This window comes from Poromitra crassiceps (genome assembly GCF_964638095.1).
Source record: "Poromitra crassiceps genome assembly, chromosome: 9".
Taxonomy (NCBI): domain Eukaryota; kingdom Metazoa; phylum Chordata; class Actinopteri; order Beryciformes; family Melamphaidae; genus Poromitra; species Poromitra crassiceps.
The window spans coordinates 27,667,619-27,689,039 of NC_139630.1; the positions used below are offsets into that span (position 1 = coordinate 27,667,619).

At 44.3% G+C, this 21,421-nt stretch overlaps 1 long non-coding RNA gene across 1 annotated transcript; it reads right to left on the reverse strand.

The window, feature by feature from the left end:
* Window positions 1-5,395: 5,395 nt before the first annotated feature.
* On the reverse strand, window positions 5,396-7,215 carry LOC310781982. Its single transcript, XR_014552999.1, has 3 exons — window positions 7,091-7,215; window positions 6,476-6,587; window positions 5,396-5,858 (listed from the first exon to the last, which is right to left on the reverse strand). It is a non-coding gene; the product is annotated as an uncharacterized lncRNA (long non-coding RNA).
* Window positions 7,216-21,421: the final 14,206 nt, after the last annotated feature.

Here is a 21,421-nt window from a genome sequence, read left to right on the forward strand (position 1 = left end):
AAGAGCTAGATATAAAACGACTAGCTTAGCCACATCACAACACAGCACACGTACCACACAGGGGTACAGCACAGCACTACAAACTTCACTGCAAGGATTGCACACACGTCACTGCAAACGTAAAAGCCCATGAGCTAGGAGAAAACCCAGGCACCCTCCACCCCAAAACCAATATAGCGAGCTCCACCCGCTGCCTCCCCATACAGGCTCCCACACAATTTAAAAGGCTACGGTCTAAAACCTAACACAGGTAGACGAGAACAGACCTAGAGGACAGACATAAATAACATGGAGGTAAATGTAGGTTACTCAACTCGCCCGATTGGCGATGACCCCCCCCCGGGGTCTACGCTTGTGGCGCCGACCGACTCCCCGGGGAATCACGGCTTCGTCGGCGGCGCTGGACAAAGTCAGGCTTGTGGTGTGGAAACAGCATACGGCAGCGTGCCGCTGCTGAAGATCGGCTGGAGCGCGGCGACAAGGTTCACTCCTATAGCCCGGCCCTCACTGACTACAGGAACACTTTCCCCCTGGCTAACTGTCTTCCGCGCCGGCAGCCCTAATCAGCTGCGAACGCTCCCTCCCGTCCCGAGAGTGACCAGCCGAGAACAGACAGACGCTCCTCCAGCAACATGGAAGTCAAAGGCTGGCTGCCTTTTGAATGTCTGCGTCTCCTCTGGCCACACAGGTGAGAGTCATTAACATCAGGTGTGAGTCATTGTCCCTTGATTAGTTGATTGCAGGGAGACAGCCCCTGCTGTCTCACTACAATACTCTTCTGGAACCGTGATGTCACAGAACGGTCACGTGACTGTTGAGCTCTATTGCTTCAGTAAAACACAACACTGGCTTCTAAAAACACAAAGTGAAACTGCAGCAGGCCATGATACAGTATTAGAATAAGAATAAGAGAATATAAGAGATAATTCATGGTGATATTGAGGGGGTTCATGTCCCGCTGTCTCCCCACAAATCTACCCATGCACCCACAAGCTTACAAATGCAAACATTTAAATATTGATTCCATGAGAAGAAAGAGTATGGTTTCAAAATCAACTTCCTGTCTACTCAACCTGAAAGCTGTGGTTTGAGAGAGGCAGAGTCACAACGCGCAGCAGCAATTCACGACTGTGTGTGTGTGTGTGTGTGTGTGTGTGTGTGTGTGTTTCCTTATAGACCACACATGTGAAATGTAGCTTTGCTACACTCCCATCATTTTATAGTTGATATGAAACTCCAATGTAGAAATATATTCCAATAGTACTTTAATACAAAAAAGATGAAAGATGAATCCCAAGAACATACTGCATGGCACAGGAAAAGTCCTATTCAGTCCAAAATGGTTCATATGAAATCATCAGCTCTACATAATAACGAGTTAAATTAGATTGTAATTTGTTCTTGACTATCAGGCCTTTGTGGTAAACCTCAGCCTCTCATGGCTTTATCAGAGAGAGACTGTTTAACTGAGTCCAGGCCATAGTTGATGTTCTCAGTCTTCTCAGTTCTAATGTGGACAACACCTATATAGCTCAGTGGGACAACACTGTGTGGAACGCAAAACCACCTGGCTGAAACAAAACAAAAATGTCTAGAAAATATTTTATTGCATAAAAAAAATATCAACAAATGATAAGAAATTGAAAAAGCATATAGCACTGAATACTTTACATTCAATACACCATACATGAAGCATCACATTAAAATATACAGCACATTTACAGCAATAAGGACAACAAGAGTTTCTCTGAGGAATTATTTTGCCGTTTCAACCTAACTCTATGGACAGGTGGAAAAATGAGACAGTGATGAAGATGGTAGTCTAGCTCTTGGGTTACCACTAATTCTTCAGAGATTTCAGGTTTCGGGTTTCATTTATTAAAATCCGACTAGGCAGGATACAACAGTATAAAAACAACAAACATACAATAACATGACAATATTTCAATTACTCCAACCATCTGTTTTCATTCTGAAGTTTTTAAACAGTGCTCCTGAAATGCATCAAAACTTTACAGTGATCAATCATCATAGATAGATAGCTATGAATTTAGCAACATAAAGCCTGAAGGGCAATTTAAATAAGCGAAATCAAATAAAATCATTTATAAAACAGTTTAAGAGCGCGAGGCAGGAAAGCGAGTTCATGTCTTTTGGTTCTGCTCGTGGGCACAACATATTCTCTACACCGACGGAGAGAGTAAGTGGAAGTTGAGGCTGGATGGAGGAAACCATGCAGGGGCGAGGAGCTATCCTTGAGTATGTTGGTGAGGGTACGCAGGGTGGAGGAGCTATCCTTCAGTATGTTGGTGAGGGTACGCAGGGTGGCCTCATCACGCCTTTCCCTCAAAGATGGAAGAGAAGAAGACGGAATTCCAATGATCCTGCAGCATCTTTTCTGTACCTTCTCCAGCTCCTCAGAGAGGCCTTTTGTCAGCCCACCCCAGACTGGGCTGACATACTCGAGGATTGGGCGAATGAAGGTCAGGTAGATTTGTTTTAAGACATCACAAGGACGACCAGCTCTTTTGGCAACAATGAGGTAATAGATTATTGGCCGTGCCTTGGACAGCATGTATTCAATGTGGGCGTCCCATGACAAGTCAGATGATATCTGAACTCCAAGTAGTTTAAAGGTGGAGACTCTGCTGATGTTTTGCCCAGAGATGGTTGGGGGCGGTGGACAGGGGATGTTGCCCTCTCTCCTGGCACTGATGACCATTGTCCATGGCATGGTCTTAGCTCCATTCATACACAAATAGTGTAGTAGCTGTACTGTACCGCACTGTAGATGGTACCATTATGTATGTCTATTAATTGTATGTTTAATTAGGTATATGCTATTTGCACATGTACGTCAAATACGTCGAATTTAAAATGTTTAAGCACGTCTAAAGTATGCACATGACATGTGCACCTATGTGCAGTGAATATGCCACTGTCTCTGACTTGTCTTAACACTCTATTGCCTTATTGCTTGTTGTGTCTCTTGTTGTTTTTGCACTCATATGCCCTGTTATATTTGTACTATGTTGTAAACAGAGTTCACAGCACAAGAATTTCACACGTGATACTTGTACTACGGAGTGACAATAAAAATCTTGAATCTTGAATCTTGAATCTTGAATCTTGAATCATTGCCAGTGAAAGCTCCTTAGCTCCTGACCCCATTCAGCTACAGAATCCAAGGCCTTCTGAGACAGGCCAGGTAGAGATGCCATCAGAAGCTCTGTCATTGTGAGGTCATCTGCATATTTTACAGGGATAACAGAAGGAGGCAGATATAAATCCAGGCTGTTAATGCAGATGACAAAGAGCACTGTGGATTAGTAGCCCCCCCTGGGGGACACCGGCTGGGATTGCACAGGGATCAGACACACAGGAACCCCACTGCACCCTTTGCTCTCTCTTACTCAGGTAGCTCCTAAGAATGAGCCAAAGGGGGCGTCTGACCGACATGTCAGCCACTGCATGAAGCAATTGACTATGTTTTATTGTGTCAAAAGCACGAGAAAAATCAACAAAAACAGCGTGAACGTCCATTTTAGGGTTGTTATTGAGTGCTTCATGCCAGCATTGCAGGATCTGAATGAGAGCAGTGACAGTTGATCTTTTAGCCATGAAACCATGTTGTGATGGGGCAATGTTGTCATTTGTATCCTCCAGAAGGGCATCCCTCAGGACCCCTTCAAACACTTTGCCAACACAACTGACTAATGGAATTTGACGGTAGTCAGCGGGAAAGCTGGGCTTTGGTTTTTGGGGAACAGCTTTGACCAAGGCTTCTTTCCATTGCTTTGGAAATATATTGTGTTGGATACATGAATCCCAAGAGGGAATGCAGTCAGGTCCGGCTGCCTTCCTCACATGAACTTTACTGAGTCTAGCTTTGACCTGCCCAACGCTCAGGAGAGGAATGACACCGTCTGCCAGCTTGTGATTAACATCTGCCTCAGATGGGATAGAATGGTCAACTTGGTCCCATACCGAAGCAAAATGCTTGGCCAGAATGTCACACTCATGCTGCAGGATGTTAGGGTCTTGTGGTACTGCAGTTTGCCCGTCCTCTTCCATCCCCATAAGTGCTTTAATAATAACATAACACAATAGTAACACCGACGTTTTGGCTGAATTAGGTGTGCCCAAACCTAAGCTGAAACAAACTGCTGAATTCTTCAGCAGAAGAACCTTGCTGTACTCACTGAACATGATATGCACATACAGCAAGTTGATAAAGAGTGCATAAAGCCGAGGCGAACGGCTTATTACGGCCCCTAAGGTGGCCAGGACATGTGTATTAAAGTTCTAATGAGACCACTGCAATTGCATGTCTCATTACTCCATTAGGAGCAAGTTGGCCGGAAGCCCGACACCGGCTGTTCACCCCTTGAGCAAGGGTTTAACGGAGCATGTTATCTGTCGTCTAGTGCTTTCGATGTATATATATATATATATATATATATATATATATATATATAAGGCCTTTATGTTTTCTGCACCATCCTCTTGGAATACCCTGCAGAATGGGCTTAAACTACGGGACCTACTGTAGTTACCCTTAGTGAATTTAAAGACATTGTAAAGTCCCTGGAATTTGATTCTATTAACTGTAAATGTTTTAATTGATGATTCAAATGTACTTTTTCCTGCACCCCTACTGTATTGCACTCTCGAGCTTGTTTGTTTTCTTGTTTGTTGTCTTGTTGTAAGTTTTACTGTTTGTTGTGTCTGAAACTATGTAGCTACTGCAGCCATTCTTGGCCAGGTCTCTCTTGTAAAATAGATTTTAATCTCAATGAGACATGCCTGGTTAAATAAAGTAAAATCTATTATTCAATAGATTGTTATTATTTTGTTTCTTTGTGTGTATCTTGTAAACCCATGAGGGTTGGGCACAATTGAATGCATGACACATTCATAAAATCAATCAATCAATCAATCATATTATACATACATCAGACCCTTGAGCTACTTCTGCTAACACTCACAAAGTCAAAATATAAAGTGATATATGTGATGTATAGTTTTTGAGATATTAACGTTTGTTTGGCACAGCCAGAAGGTTTTGTGTTCGGGTTAGGTTTAGGGTTAGCTGGGGACTCCCCTGGGACCACCTCACACAGAATCCCAAGACCAGGAAAAGTCCTATTCAGTACAATGGTTCACATGAAATCATCAGCTCTATACATAATAACAAGTGAGCTTGTTTCTTGACTATCCGGCCTTTGTGGTAAACCTCAGCATCTCATGGCTTTATCAGAGAGAGACTCTGATGTTTAACTGATTGCAGATAGTCGATGTTCTCAGTCTTCTCAGTTTTAATGTGGTCAACACTCTGTGTAACGCAAAACCACCTGAAACTAAAAAAAAAATGTCTAGAAAATATTTTATTGCATCGAAAAAAATATCAACAAATGATAAGAAATTGAAAAACCATATAGCACTGAATACTTTACATTCAATACACCATACATGAAACATCACATTAAAATAGGCATGACATTTACAGCAATAAGGATAACAAGAGTTTCTCTGAGGAATTATTTTGCCTAACTCTATGGACGGGTGGAAAAATGAGACAGCTATGACGATGGTAGTCTAGCTCTTGGGTTACCACTAATTCTTCAGAAATTCTGCTTCATTTTCCATATGGTGTGGTTAAAACATCTATTGGACCAATCAGAATGCTTGCTGGGGCTACAGTAGTCAGTGCACGGGACCCAGAACCCTCCATTTTAGCAGTTTGGGCCTATGGTCTGGAATCCACAGCTGTGATGGTGTTCTTCACCCAGTCCTGAGTCGGGTCAGCACAGAGCTCCTTATGGGTACCATCGTCATTCAGCCCCTTCATCTTAAAGCTAGAAGAGAGAGAGAGAGAGAGAGAGAGAGAGAGAGAGAGAGAGAGAGAGAGAGAGAGAGAGAGAGAGAGAGAGAGAGAGAGAGAGTTGTTGTTGCTGCTGCTTTTTTCCTTGGCAGCAAACCAGCCAGCCAATCAATCAGTCAATAATTCAGCCAGTAGCAATTCAGTCAGCCAATCAGACTCAACCTGGGTATTTTACAAGTGCAACAGCGAGCCTCAGTGTTTTAGTGTCAGATGTGTTGCCAGAACCATGTCATTACATCTCTAGTATTTTTAATTATTTTTTATTGCCAAGTTCTCTTAGATGTTTCAGTAAACTGACTACTATTGAAGATTTTATATCGGTGCAAACTGCAAAGTTGCCATTTCTGCCATTTCCATTTGTCTAAGGCGATTCAAAACGTTAAAAAAAAAACATTGTCTACGACGTGCACATATTCACACATTTTATCAGGTAAATCTGAATCATCATTTGAACTGTGTGTGTCTATAATGACTACAATGTAGATGCATTAAAATGTGCCCTGAGCATGCGGTCATGAAACTGCATGATAACTCCTACTTGTGCAAAGTTTATAAGGTTAAACGTTAAATAACCAGAGATGCAACACTCACATTACACCACTCTTGGCACACTGAACGTGTGTGTAATGGTAGCTCAGCACGTTGTCCTTCGGCACACGTTGGCCGATAAATTTGAAACAGCATTCATCTGGACCACCGCCGCCTGGGAAACAACCAGAGAAACAACATGAACACATTATTTTGGTCTTCATCACCTTTACACTTCATATACTTCAATTCATATGCTTCTCTTGTTTATACGGCTGTTAAACTACATTTACAAAGCAGCATTGTGTATAAGCTTTAGACTCATGTTCAATGACTGCTGAGGCTTGCTGTGGTTTGGTTTGACTCTGGTATGAATCAACCTTTTGCTTCAGCATGAGTAAGTAAGAACAGTAAGAACAGAAAAACAAACAGCTTAAAACGGTTTGATCGCTGTTTATTTATTTTTAAACAAATCAGTTTACCACAGCTAACAATTACGGTAAAACTCAAAACTGTGCAAAAAATCTCAATACAGTGCACATAATCTATACTAGATTCTATATCAGCAAGTTTATAGCCAATATGTAATATTCACCTGGCCTGGTTGTGAAACACAACAGACATTTGACATCATGACATTAACACTGACCGTGGAGACAATTAAGGTGGTAAACTTACCCCCATGCTGAGATGCAGCCAGGATTGAGAAGAGCAGGATGCTGCAGACGACCAGAATGACTGGTTTCTTCATCATCATCATCATCATCATAACTGTCTGTGTGTGTCTGACTGTCTCTCTGTCTCGCACTTTCTGTCAGTCTGTCTTCAGTCTCCCGTGATATATATGCTGCCAATCATGTGTGTGTGTGTGTGTGTGTGTGTGTGTGTGTGTGTGCACCCACGCATGCACACACACAACCGTGTACCCTTATACACTAGTGCGGGCGAGGTAAAACTTGCGGACAGGACTGTTCCATGACATAATAAAGACTCATAAGCTGCAGCTTCATGCAAACACATTGTGGTCAACACCTACAGGTTAAGAAAAAGGGGGGGATGGAGAGATAGGGGGAGGGGCCTCGGTGTGGTGTCGTGGGTTTATAGGAAGGCAGGGGTTCATATGAAAAAGGAAACACCATATCAGTCTAGTTCCCAGGTAACTGAATGATGTAGGGGACAAAGAGAAAAAAACAAATACATAATAATAATAATAATAAATAAAAAAGTGTATGTATAAGTATATATATATATATATATATATATATATATATATATATATATATATATAGGTATATGTATATATAGTTAATAATAATAATAATAATAATAATAATAAAACGATTATAAAATGTATGAATATGCCTGTATGGATTGTGTTTGTTTTGCTATTTGCTACTCACTGGTTTTTGACTGTTGTATTGCTTATTTACTTTTTTTTTTTGCTTTTTTTTGTTTTTTTTTGTTTCTTGTATTAGGATATTTTTTCCTTGAAATCCTTTGTTGTTTATATGATGGCAAGTAAGGACAATGTCCAAAATGTCTGAACATGATGATTTTCTTATTTTAATTGTAAGAAAAGGGGGGGCTTTACATAAGCGTTTGCTTCTGCCCCTAACCTTTGGTTATGACCTAAGTGTATGGTTGGTGGTGGTGGTGGTGACCAATACATTTTTTCATTCATTCATTCATTCATTCATTCATCATATCATCACACCTCTGCTGTGTGTGTGTGTGTGTGTGTGTGTGTGTGTGTGTGTGTGTGTGTGTGTGTGTGTGTGTGTGTGTGCGTGCGTGCGTGCGTGCGTGCGTGCGTGCGTGCGTGTGTGCATGCACAGTAGTCAAGTTTCAAGTCAAGTCAAGTTTATTTATATAGCCCTAATTCACAAGCATGTCTCAGAGGGCTTCACAGAAAGTATGTCTAGCTGATTCTAGCTAACACACAGTAACAAGAATATACAGAATAAAGATAACATTTGAACATTTGAAGAAAGCAGGAGAGTGGAGGAGGGAGGGAGAGGGAGGAGGGAGGAGAGGGGGGAGGTGGGGAGAAAATAGGAAATGTGGAGGAGGAGAGAACAGAGGAGGAGAGATGAGGGTGCAGGGGAGGGAGAGCCAGGGTAGGGGTAGGGTCTAGGGTTGGGGGAGGGGAGGGAGTAAGATACGGGCCCGGATTAGGGCGAGGGTGGGGAGAAATGGGAAATGTGGAGGAGGAGAGAACAGAGAAGGAGAGGTGGAAGGGTACAGGGGAGGTAGAGTAGAGGTAGGGTCTAGGGTGGAGGGAGGGAGTAGGATACGGGCCCGGATTAGGGCGAGGGTGGGGAGAAAATGGGAAATGTGGAGGAGGAGAGAACAGAGAAGGAGAGGTGGGAGGGTGCAGGGGAAGGAGAGCAGGGGGAATGTGAGAGAGGGGGGAGGACAGAGAGTAGAGGTAGGGTCTAGGGTGGAGGGAGGGAGTAGGATACGGGCCCGGATTAGGGCGAGGGTGGGGAGAAAATGGGAAATGTGGAGGAGGAGAGAACAGAGAAGGAGAGGTGGGAGGGTGCAGGGGAAGGAGAGCAGGGGGAATGTGAGAGAGGGGGGAGGACAGAGAGGCAGAGAAGGAGAGGTGGGAGGGTGCAGGGGAAGGAGAGCAGGGGGAATGTGAGAGAAGGGAGAGCAGGAAGTGGCAGGGATTCAGGAAAATAGGGGAGAAGAGGAGAAGGAGCAGAGGGGGGGAGATTGAGGAGAGAGCAGGAGAAGGGAGGGGGGGGGCGGTGGGATGTGGGGGAGGAAAGAGCATGGAAAGAGAGGAGAACAAGAAGGGGGAAGAAGGGAAGAAGCGGGGGAAGGGGGAAAGAGAGGGGGGGGGGGAGAAGATCAGACAACTGACTACTCTAAGCATTAACCAGAGCTAACTGGGACATAGTATCTAGCTAATCTACAGCCTAATCTGGCCTATCCTACCCTGCTCTAGTCTGATTTTAGCCTGAACACTAACAGGTCAGCCTTAGGCTGTAGCTAATCTATCGCCTACCTAAGCTGTTCTAAACCAACCGGCAGCCCTCGACCAGTGATGAAGAGCACCGATGCCCCCCGACCCGGCCCCCGCCCACATAAGGCGTGGGAGGGAAGGCCAGGCCGGGACACAGCGGCACCCCCTCACCCCCAGTGAACGCAAGAAAACCTTTCCACCATATGGTGGCAATCCACACATGGATCGCCACATGGATTGCCCCAGTGACTTGGCTGAGGAGGAACCTTGTGAGGTCGTTGTGCTAGGGGCCAATTGCTGCGGCCCGGGCGGACCCAGCCCCCACGCGACCCGCCCCCCCAGCCCCCAGCCACCAGCATAGTGACTGAGAGCGTGAGAGCAGGCCACGCGGGGGACGGGCCCACCCAGGCCACAGCAGCGGACCCCCATCTGGGGACTCCCCTCCGAGACAGGCCGAGAGATGCCGGGCTAAACCATGCACAGAGTTTCCGATAATGAAACTCTGTGAATGGTTTATTATGGAAATAAAATGTACAAGAGAACAGAAAATTGAAAATGTAAAAAAGAGTCCAACAGAAGGGATATAAAAATGTAATTTTTAAATTATCCTAAGATCAGGGAAGGGAGTTGAAAATCTAAAAAGTAGAGTCCAAAAAGAAATAGAAAATGCAGTCTTTAAGTGTTCGTAGGTTTAGAGAATACTAGTTAATTAGCTAGGTGAAAAAAGGGGTAACAAGATTGGGAGTTCCATGAGGATGATCTGAGGAATCCATGAGTCCGCGTTGGTGACATGGATTAAGAGGAGGGGAGGGGAGGATAGGAGTCGGAGGTGATGATTAAGAGGAGGGGAGGATAGGAGTTGGAGGTGATGATGAGGCGGCGGGGGGGGGGGGGGGGGGGGGGGGCTGGGGGGGCGCCCCCCCCTTCCCTTAGGCAAGCAGGTGACCAGGATGATGAGGATAGGGGTCGGTGATGGTGATGAGCCCGGGGTGTCAGACAGTAGAAGGAGTAGTGGGTAGATGGCCTAGAGTGACGACAGGTGGCTAGGGCAATGACGGCCGGACCTAGGGCTGCAGCGGTGGGGTGTACGTCAGGCCAATGAAGGACACCTGAGGGGGAGAGAGAGAAGAGAGCGGAGGAATCTGCGCAGAGGTGGAACTAACTCTATAGACAACAATAAAATTAGGTCAAATCAAAATTTATTAGGATTATTTAGGATGACTAATATTATACTGCTAATTCAGGTCTAGGTAGTCTAGGTCTAAGTTTATACTGATACTGCTGGCTTGAGAGTCTGGCAGTAAAATCCCTAGTGTTAAAAGTGCTGTGTCAAAATTGATAGACACTTTGGGAGTTTATTACAACAACAGATGGAGTAAAATACCGCCTAGTGTTGGTGTAAATTTCCATAGTTAGAGGTGTTTTAATTACACTGGGAAGCCCTGCCCATCTTCTACTCCTCTCCACATTGCAGCACCGCCATTTTCTTCCACGCAAAAGCACAGAAAGGCCTAGGTAAGTTTATCCCTAAACACATTATTTGGCATTTCAACAGAAGCAGCATGTTAGAATAACTTAATATTGTTGCTCACCATACTTCAGTTGGTTTTGTATCTTAGAATTCCGAATTTCAACGGGCTAACTAGTATGACGGAGTTGTGCAGCTTAATGAAGTGTAAGTGTCTCTGTTGTCCTTTCACCCTCCAAGGAGCATTTCTATGATGGCGAGAGTGGCACTGGGTACCTTGCTTGGAGGATTAAAACGATTCAGAGATGCAGGACTAAAGACAGACAAACAGCATTTGGAGGTAACACTGTAATAATAGTAGAAAAATGTATGGAACGAAAAGGTGACGAGATAACGACGCGGGGCAAAGGGCAAAGGGCAAAGGGCAAAGGGCAAAGGGCCAAGTCCAAAATGGCAAACATTTAAGCTTTCAATGGTCATAACAAAGCATTGCTCAGAAGCTTAGCAAGAATTTTACAAATACACTAGTGAGACCTTCTGAGCCACCATTTGCTCGGTACAAATTTTTATGAAAATATATTGGGGATGCACGATATATCGGCATTCATATCTGTATCGGCCGATGTTAGTAATTTTTTTAACACACGGGCAATCGGTCCAATGTTGCATTGCTAATAATCGTTATCGGTATCAGCCAACATTTTCACATTGAGAGGAAACAATGTGGTAAATCTAAGATTTATGAGCTTTTCCAAATGTTTTGGAATTAAAGAAATCCATAACTTTTTCAAATTCAGTGTTTACATGTGTTTTTCAGTATCTACACAATTTGATTATCATACAAATGTGTTTTTATACAGATCATATTGACATTGGTAAATATTGGTTATCGGCCATAAGAGCAATGTATAATTTATTTATCGGTATCGGCCAAAATCTTCATATATGTGCATCCCTAAATTATATATTGATGTTTTTTGCCCTGACCTCCCCCCCTCACACGAGTGTACATGGTTGTCACCATAATAAGGTATTTTTCCCATATTGTGCAGAAGGACCACCTGATGACAAGTATGGAGGACCAACTGCAAGAGGAGAGTCCCAGGTTGTTCCAGAGGCTGCCCTGAGCGAAGAGGAGTGCAAGGAAGCCATCTCACTGATGAAATATTCAGCTGAAGAGGACACAGTCAAGAATAAGATGAAGCTGATGTTTGGCTATCGCTGCGACATGGTTTATTCCAGGCACTTCCGTCTCAGAATGACGCAAAACGCGTCATTCTGAGACGAAAGTGAACAGATGTTATGCTCGAGGGCATCTGTTCAAACTCCAGATTCTTATTTTTATTTTTTCTGTATGCGCACATCCACGGATAATTGCATCAAGAGCCTTAATGAGCGTTAATCACCCATACCGGCTGGCTGGGCTGGAGTTTCTGCCAGCAAACGGGGATTTCTTGGTGCAGAAAGGCAGCATAGAGAAGTTAAACATGGTCCATCTCCTTATATTGGCCACATTGTAATGATTCAAAGCAGGTTGAAAATCTGTAAAGCCTTGCTTTAACTTGGGTTGGCTGTGAAATCCTGAAATTGTCCCACCAACACCCAAACAGGTTGAACAGGATTTCGCTCAGATGTTTGGAGAGGCCGTATCAGGCAGGTTTCTGGAGAAGTGCCCGACTACATTCAAGAAAAAGGTCATCCAACAATGCAAAAAGCTTCCATCCACCAGTGAGCTTGAAGAACTCCTGCTGGCAGCTGAGGATGACAGGATGAAGTGGATGTTGACTTTGCTTGTAAGCCTACTGTTCTTGTTGTATTGCACTCATAGAGTTGTAATGTATAAACATTGGCATTTAAACATCATACTTAAAGCTGGATTGAGATATTGTATAAAAAAATAGTGGAAGAGCTTCTTGTGATGATATAGAACTGCTATATCTTCTGTATTTTGTAAAAATGCTGCTGACATTGCACATGCACTGAATTTTGTTGAAGGGCCACAGAATTCAAGTGTTTCAAACTTGTGTTGTTACAGGTTGGGACAGTGACCTAATCAGTTTTACTGCTGTTACACCTGATGATTCCACCCACTGCCCAGGGTCAGAAGAGACCAGGAAAGGTGTCTGCATCCCAAGCAGAGAAACATCTTGTGCTCTTCAAGAAGGTTTGTACTTTTCCCTAATTTATGATAGCCTGGTAAAAAAAAACATCCTGATCACGTGATCTCAAATTCTGTTTCGCTTACGTATCAGCCTGGACTTCCGGCCACCCAGTGATTTCAGTGGGAGGGAGGACTTGCCTTGACAGACAACTCCTTCAGCCAATCAGCGTTGCCAAATCCAGTCGAACGGCGAAAATGTCTTTTCCACTGAGAAACTCTGCTGGTGCACACTCTTGTTGTTTAATTGTTATTGAGTCCATTTCAGCATTAACTGCACTTATGGCTGTATTTACCCTTACTATTGTTAATCCTCATTGCTTCCGGAAACCATACTGTTTGGCCACCAGAGCCCCTGAGTTGCATTGGAATTTTAGGAAATCTCTGTGTATCCAGAAGTCCAGACTATACGTAGAGCGAAACAAGATGTGAGATCACGTGGACATTATGTTAGGATGGTTCTTATAGGAAAGGAGAACTTAAACGAAAGACAATGCTGATTTATTTTGCACATGGTCTCACACATCTGAAAAACGTAAACCATTTTGCAGGCTTTAATTTACTTTTACAGTTATTTAGTTGATTTGAGGTCAAAGTAATTTCATTCATGCACAGATGACAACACAAGCAGCAACTTTAACTCAAATCAACTCAATAACTGTCCAAGAAAATGAATGGCTGCAAAACTGTTTACAGTTTTCAGGTATGTGTGAGATCAGGTGCAAAATAAATCAGCATTTTGTTTTTTGTTTTTTTTCCATTTAATGTCTGGGCTCTGCGCTAATAACATGCAAACTTAATGAAGATGCAAAGGAATATGCAATTGGCTCGCCACAACATGCATCCCAGAAAAATTGCCATACATGATGTGGTAACACTTTACAATACTGGTGCAAACATGTGCATGAATGCATGCTTAACTCATGATGAATTAAGCCATTAATTGATGCTTACCGCATCATCAACTAATGAAAGGTATGTTTGATGAACACACCGAGTCATATATGAATTACTATTAATTAAGTAGGCTATGCCTATATCATCATAGTTAATTCCTCATCAACACATACATTAACACACTGTGTTCAATAATACCGTAATTCATGTGTTAATTACCACTATCGACATCTGGCTCCCTGCAACCGGAACTTTAGCGTTACCAGACCGCAATGCCGATAGCCCACAATCCGAACCAGCTGAGCGAGGCGGTGTGCAGCGTGTCAGGGACCGGCTGGATCTAACCTCTCCCAGCCATTTTACCTCGTTCATCATGGGCATTCCTTCCTCTTCGAAGCTTGGTCCACAGAACATGTGGCCGGTGTTTTGTGCCTATCTTACCGGGTGTCTAAATGCACGACCCAGCAGGCCAGCCACCCCCAGGCTAAGAGCCTCTCTCCCGGCCCGACACCCAGGGCAGCCCAGGGTCTGTCTGAGAGCAGGTCGAGGTCACTGGGGGCTGGGTTTACCCAGGCTACCACCACCCAACCCCTACCCGCCCTGCCCCTCACCTTGCCTGGGTCCCACACCTCCGGCCGAGACCCCTTCAGAACCTCTTAGCCGGGTACGGCTATTTCAGCAGCTGTAGTAGCTATCATTCCGATGTTGCTGCTCTGATATAGGCTATGCGTGTAGTAGCCCCGAACCAGACCAACTCCAACACATTCTCTGACGTTGTATCCACTGTGCATCTCCAACAGACATCAAACACTGGATGTATGTCTTGTAGGCTCTATATGCCAAGAACCACATATATATGTATGAGTTAAGTGTTGTGCCTCACAAGTGCCTATATCATTATGTATGAATTAATAGTTATGTGCCACATTTAGTAAAGTCACGACATACTTATGTATTAATTAATTGTTATGTGCCACAAATAGTAAAGTCACAACATACTTATGTATTAATTAATAGTTTTGTGCCACATATTGTAAAGTCACGACATAATGATATCCTCACAAATCATTAGCTGATGCTGATCATGAAATCACTTTTATACAGTATAGTCATGAGAACAATTCAAAATATATAGGTAATCAGTGAAGACCATCATTGGAGTTATAAAAGCACATTTATTTATCAAGTTTGTGAACATGTCCCCCCAAAGTCTGCCCTGGAGCAAGGACTCGCTCTCCAGTGCCCCTTGTCTGTATCAGCTGGGGGAAACAGTCTGGCCTCTCCCCTCTCCTCCCCACGGCCCGCGTTGCTCGATCTCTCCGGCGGGTCCAGCTCTCGTCCTTTTTCACTTGTGTTGCTCTTCACTTCCCGAACCAACGTGACTGTAGCGACAGGTCTCCACCATGCACGCACACACAACAAACAAGCTAGCTAAGCAAGCCACAAGCTAGCTAAATTGCTACGGCTAGCTACCTGAAACTCTAACAAACCCGCTCGTTCCTCTTGCGATTGGTATCCATTCGACACTGCCACCACCACTGTGACCGACTCTTTGCAGTTTGTACTCTTTGTAGAATAAGAACACGGAGGCAGCTGTTGATATTTGCAAAACGAACACCACCTTGTGCAACCCAGCTAGTTGCTCTCGACCACGAGGATAAGTGTCAAGAAAGACATGGCACACAAACAATTACTTCCGTTGCCTCAGCCTGCCATCAAAAATAAAAGCACGCAGAGCTCAGTACTGCGTAGCTGGTTACAACATGAATTTCGACTTTTATTCTGAAAGTCTTGGCCGGAAACAATATGTTTTCTCGTGGTTACCTTGACAGTGGCCCAGCTACAATGGTGTCTGATATGAGAACATGTTGCAGGTCAGGATGTCAAACAAATAGCACGCTCACAGTGCGCTTTTAGCCTATTTCGGATTACCAGGAGCAAATCCCAAAGATACATGCAGCGGATGACAGATTGGGTAAACACATGGGCTCTTTTAGGCTACTGTCAATTTGAGTTTACCCGTGAGCACCAAGCATCAATCACTCGATCAGCCTGAGCCACGAGAGGAACCTCCATAAAATAGCGTAGCCTACACTACTACACTAGTAACAAGTAATCAGAATGATAGCCTACTGATAGTATCATAGACTACAGCACAGTTCGCCCATAAACACACGCTTCCCAGTCATACATATAGCGCCAGTGTCTCCGCCAGGCCACCACCACTGACAAACTACCGTAAACAGCAGAGGCGACTCCGCTGCACCCCGAACGCCTCTCTTTCCAGCCAGCTAGGCACCGGTCAAACAAAGAGAACTCTCTTTCCCCGAAGTCGAGTATGTTTTCCCTGAGATGTCGCTCGGACATAGCCTGGTAAACCAGCCCGTCACGTGAACTCACATTTCATTTGGTTTACCAGGCTAGCGCATCCCGTCTTCGTTATGCAACGGGGGAAACTCAATCGATTTCCCGGGTGCAGGCGACTGGATGGGTGGTGGTAGTAGGGGGGCTGCCCTGGGTGTCGGGCCGGGAGAGAGGCTCTTAGCCTGGGTAGTGGTAGAGGGTGGCTGGCCTGCTGGGTCGTGCATGGCCCATTTCCACCGCTGGTATCAACGCGGTAGACACCCGGTAAGATAGGCACAAAACACAGGCCACATGTTCTGCGTCCCTGCAGTGGACCAAGCTTCGAAGAGGAAGGAATGCCCATGATGAACAAGCTAATGGCTGGGAGAGGTTAGATCCAGCCGGTCCCTGACACGCTGCACACCGCCTCGCTCAGCTGGTTCTGATGTGGGCTATCGGCATTGCGGTCTGGTAACGCTAAAGTTCCGGTTGCAGGGAGCTGGATGTCGATAGTAGGCTAATAATAATAATAATACATTTTATTTGGAGGCGCCTTTCAGAACACCCAAGGTCGCCTTACAGTGCATATAAAAACAGTTTCACGTAATAAGAACATATATTAAAAACAGGGCAAATTACAGCAGGAATAAAACATAGCTAAGAAGGAAGGAAAATGCAGATTGGTTGGGGAAAAGTGACATTAATAGTGGTAATTAACACATGAATTACGGTATTATTGAACACAGTGTGTTAATGTATGTGTTGATGAGGAATTAACTATGATGATATAGGCATAGCCTACTTAATTAATAGTAATTCATATATGACTCGGTGTGTTCATCAAACATACCTTTCATTAGTTGATGATGCGGTAAGCATCAATTAATGGCTTAATTCATCATGAGTTAAGCATGCATTCATGCACATGTTTGCACCAGTATTGTAAAGCGTTACCCATGATGTCTCTCCGCTGGGCGGCTCTCTGACCGCAGCTGCACTGTAGACAGTCCGTCCCGGTCGTGGTGGGACCCAGAAAGCTGGCTACGCTCGGCTGCCTCCCAGGCTGAAGCGTGAGCTTCTGTTACAGCTTTCAACCTGGGAGCCAGTCAGGCAAGCGGGCACCCAGTCCACAGCCCTGGCCGAGGAGCAGCGACAGCAAGGTCTGCTGGTCAAGGGGCGCGCTGTCCCCGGTGAGAGAGCACCTCTGCTGAGATGAATGATGATTCCCCCTGACACGCGCAAACAACGAGCCGACCACATATTCCCCTGCATCCACGTTGCATCTAATAACGGCACTCCACGGCGTAACACTGATATTACAACCATGTAATTCTAATCGTCTCTCCGTGTTTGTGTTGTTTGTCTTCTCAGACCGGAACAAACATCCAAGAGCATCTTGATGCCATCACTACCAGTGCTCAACCCTATCTGGCTGTTGGACCTCAGAAGAATGCAATCCGCCAGTTCTTCATCATCCTTGACAATAATGACATACCTTACAGGTCAACCTCTTCCCTTGCTGCTGTGGATGAGCTGTTTGAGGCACATTTTGTCTTTGGCACAACAGACAACACCATGCTCCACAACATGTTCACATTCATCCAGACCACAGTGTACAATGTTGATGTTTGCGAAGTCAAGCAGAGTTCCTGTGTTGCTGAAGTCAGGGCAAGGCTGCTTAGGGATGAAGTGTTCTGATTGTCATGCTGAGTTAACTAGTTCAATTGCGCTTGTTAGGCATTTCTGGTTAGTTCATGGTTATTTGGATGGAAGAAATCTTTGCCTTCAATGTGTTCAGACTGGATGCGGCCGTGTGACTGTTTGGTACTTTTTCTGGTTTTAGGAAACATTTAAACACCAAACATACCGACTATGTTGACCAACAGATTGACACTGATGTTAATTTAAGCAGTGTAGACCTAGATGATCTAGGAGAGGTGGTGACCGCTAATGTAGATGAGACAGCCATAACATCTGGACTGTTGACAAAGACTAATATTCATTTGTGTGCTCTATTCCATGCACAGGACATCGAGCATTATGGTTTTAATTTGATACTTGAGCCACTTGTTAATGATTTGAAAGTACTCAAGACAGTGGGACTTCAAATTCCCATGTTTAAACACATGATTTGTGCTACTATTATTCAGGTCACTGTGGAAAATCTTGGTTTGCATGGTCTGTTTGGCTTTGTGGAGTAATATGGGGCTCGATATTGCTGTCGTTTCTGTCTCCTTGAGAAGCATTGTTTGAAGATGATCCGGAAGTTGTATGTAGTATCTGTTAATCGTTAATCATATCAATTGCTATTACTAATGCATTCATAAATGCTATGTCACCATTGAAAGGAGCATAGTTAGCCTGGCTGGTTAGTTAGGTGGGTTTAGGTGGAGACAGGACACACAGACAAGGTTAAGAAATGTGAATGACTGAGAGGAGGTTCTAAAGGAAGGAGGTTATAAAAGCTAAGCATTTGGAGTTACACACAGGACACAGCACGCACATACAAGTCAGGAGGGCACGGAGCCAATAGACACTTTGCGGAGACTAGCACAAAACCCTAGTACACACACAGCAACGTGCACTCACATGTGCACGCTTGGTTCAGCTGTTGAAGGAGATGGAGGATGTAGAGATCTATGTAGAGACACTTCATGGCCATCATAAAGGAAGCTAGCCATTTGTTTGAAAGGATCCAGGTGTCAAGTCGGTTTGAGTGACCCCAAACTGCATAACCGCACACTCCTGACCAGTTCACCTCAGAAGGGAGACAGATGATTGGTTGAAAAGTGCAAAGGAAGTGAGGAAAAACAGAGGAGGAGGTGGAGTGTTTAGGGAAGTTTTTAAAAGCAAGGATGCAAACACTGCTCCCTCAGAGAGCACATTCCGGGCAGCCTCTCTCCATGGCGCGGGCCATGTCATACCAGAACTTGTTCATTCAAATAAAAGATACTTTATTAGACTACATCATGTTTCCAGTACTTCTGTGATTTATCTTTTATTTTCCCAGTTATTTAATATACTAAATGTACTACAGTAAGAACTATCGATATGCACACACAGCACTGTCAAACTATGCAAACAGATCCTACACTATTTATATTGTGTGAAACACACTTGTCTGTTAAATTCACTTCAGTAATTCCACACAGCCAACAGTTTTTCTGTAGACATAATGCATGATGTTTTAGAGGGGGTTGCTCAGTTTGAGCTGAAACTTGTTCTGGGTGCTTTAAATTAACACTCAGTGTTAACTACTTCTAACATTGATGGAGAGTTAAATTAAGATGAACTCTCGGAGTCAAATAAAAGTAATTCAATCAGGAGAGGCCAGTTGGTAGGATTAGACAAACTTTATTTAGCAATCGGCGTGCATGGCAAATGCTTTGGCGCTTGACTCCATTGGCCAGTGGCGCTGCTCTTGAGGCAGAGGAGGGCGCCTGCATCCATTGGCCAGTGGCGCTGCTCTTGAGGCAGAGGAGGGCGCCTGCATGGGCTAGGGGGGAGGAGATCCCCCCCCCGTGGGGGATCAGGAGTCAAGACTCGTTGGTGGTGGACTGGGGAGGTGGGTGGGGCTTCAAGGGAGATGGACTGCCGTGGGCTGCTGCTGCTATGATCGGCCAGAGAGAGAGAGGTGACGTAGAACCCTTGCTATATATATGAGGATTAACTGACGTCATGTTTGACGTCATAGCAGACGTTATACTAGGATTTTTGACTGACCACGTTGTGCTAGAACTTGACTGACGTCAGGGGATGATCGGATTATGCGTGAGTGGCCTTCTGCTTGAACTATGGTCTGGAGACCTCACCACTATGGGTGTCAATTACCTCATAGTGTAACATTTTATTAACACTATTCAGTGTTGTGCAGGGTGATGCGGTGTTAAATTTTGACTCTTTCTAGAGTTAAATTTACTCTGAAATATCAACACTATGTCAAGAGTATTCAACACCCTGTGGTGTGGGACCATATGTTATCCGAGCCAGTGTTAAAAATAACTAAGTGTTGATTTAACACTGCAAATTTTACTGTGTGTGTTTTGAGCTTCTCTTGGCATGTGGTCTTAAAAGACATGGTTTGAATTGCACCTGTATTTTGTTTTTCTTGAAGCTGTAATCTATAATGAGAATGAGAGCATGTTATTATATTTATTGCCACAGTAGGTCATCAGATTACCTGTGGAGGAATTTAACTAGTACAGTATGCGTAGCGGTCACATCAATAGAGTACCGCAGGAATGAGTTGGAAGTAGAAAATTGCCGCCATGTTGGTTCTTAGGGCGGAAGTTAAAGTTTCGGTTAAATGCATGAAATAAGGTCTGTGGTTAACACAAGTTTATGGGAGTGGACATTCATGTTCAGCAAGATAACCTTCATAAATGTGGACCACTTTTATGACTATGAAGCGTAAATGGGGGGTTTTTTACGCGATCTTCGAAAATGTTTAAAAAGTCATAAAGGTCCTCATTGTGAAGATTATCCTGCTGAACACAAATTTCCACTCCCACAAGCTTGTGTTAACCACAGACCTTATTTCTGATAATGATGGTCTGAGAATAAGCACCTTGTCTATAATGTAAAGAAAACAAAGTTATATATACATATATATACCTATATATATATAGGGGGGTATGGTGGAGCAGTGGTAAGCGCTGTCGCCTCACAGCTCGAAGGTCCTGGGGTCGATTCCCACCTGGGATGCTGTGAACGCTGAAGGAATGCGTGCCCGTCCGCATGTCCTCGAGTGGGCCTTTCTGTGTGGAGTTTGCATGTTCTCCCCGTGCCTCTCGGGGGTTTCCTTCATATAGGAACCCCCTTCACCAAAACATGCAATATGCTGGGTTGCTAATGTGGTTCCTCCTCTGGTCGTTAAGGGTGCCTGTTCAGAGGGAGGGGAACTGGTTGGAATAGTGTGAACCTCCCACGTGCTATGTCCTACCGGTGAAGCTTCCTCTGTCGGGTGAAAAGAAGCGGCTGGCTAACTGCCCATGTCTCGGAGGAAGCATGCCAGTTTTGGCTCTCCCCAGATCGGCAGAGGGTGGAGTAGCAACCAGGATAAATAAATTAAATTAGCACTAATGGGGGGTAAAAATGGGATAAAAAAATCGGGGGGAGGAGAAAAAAAAAAAAAAAAAAAAAAATATATATATATATATATATATATATATA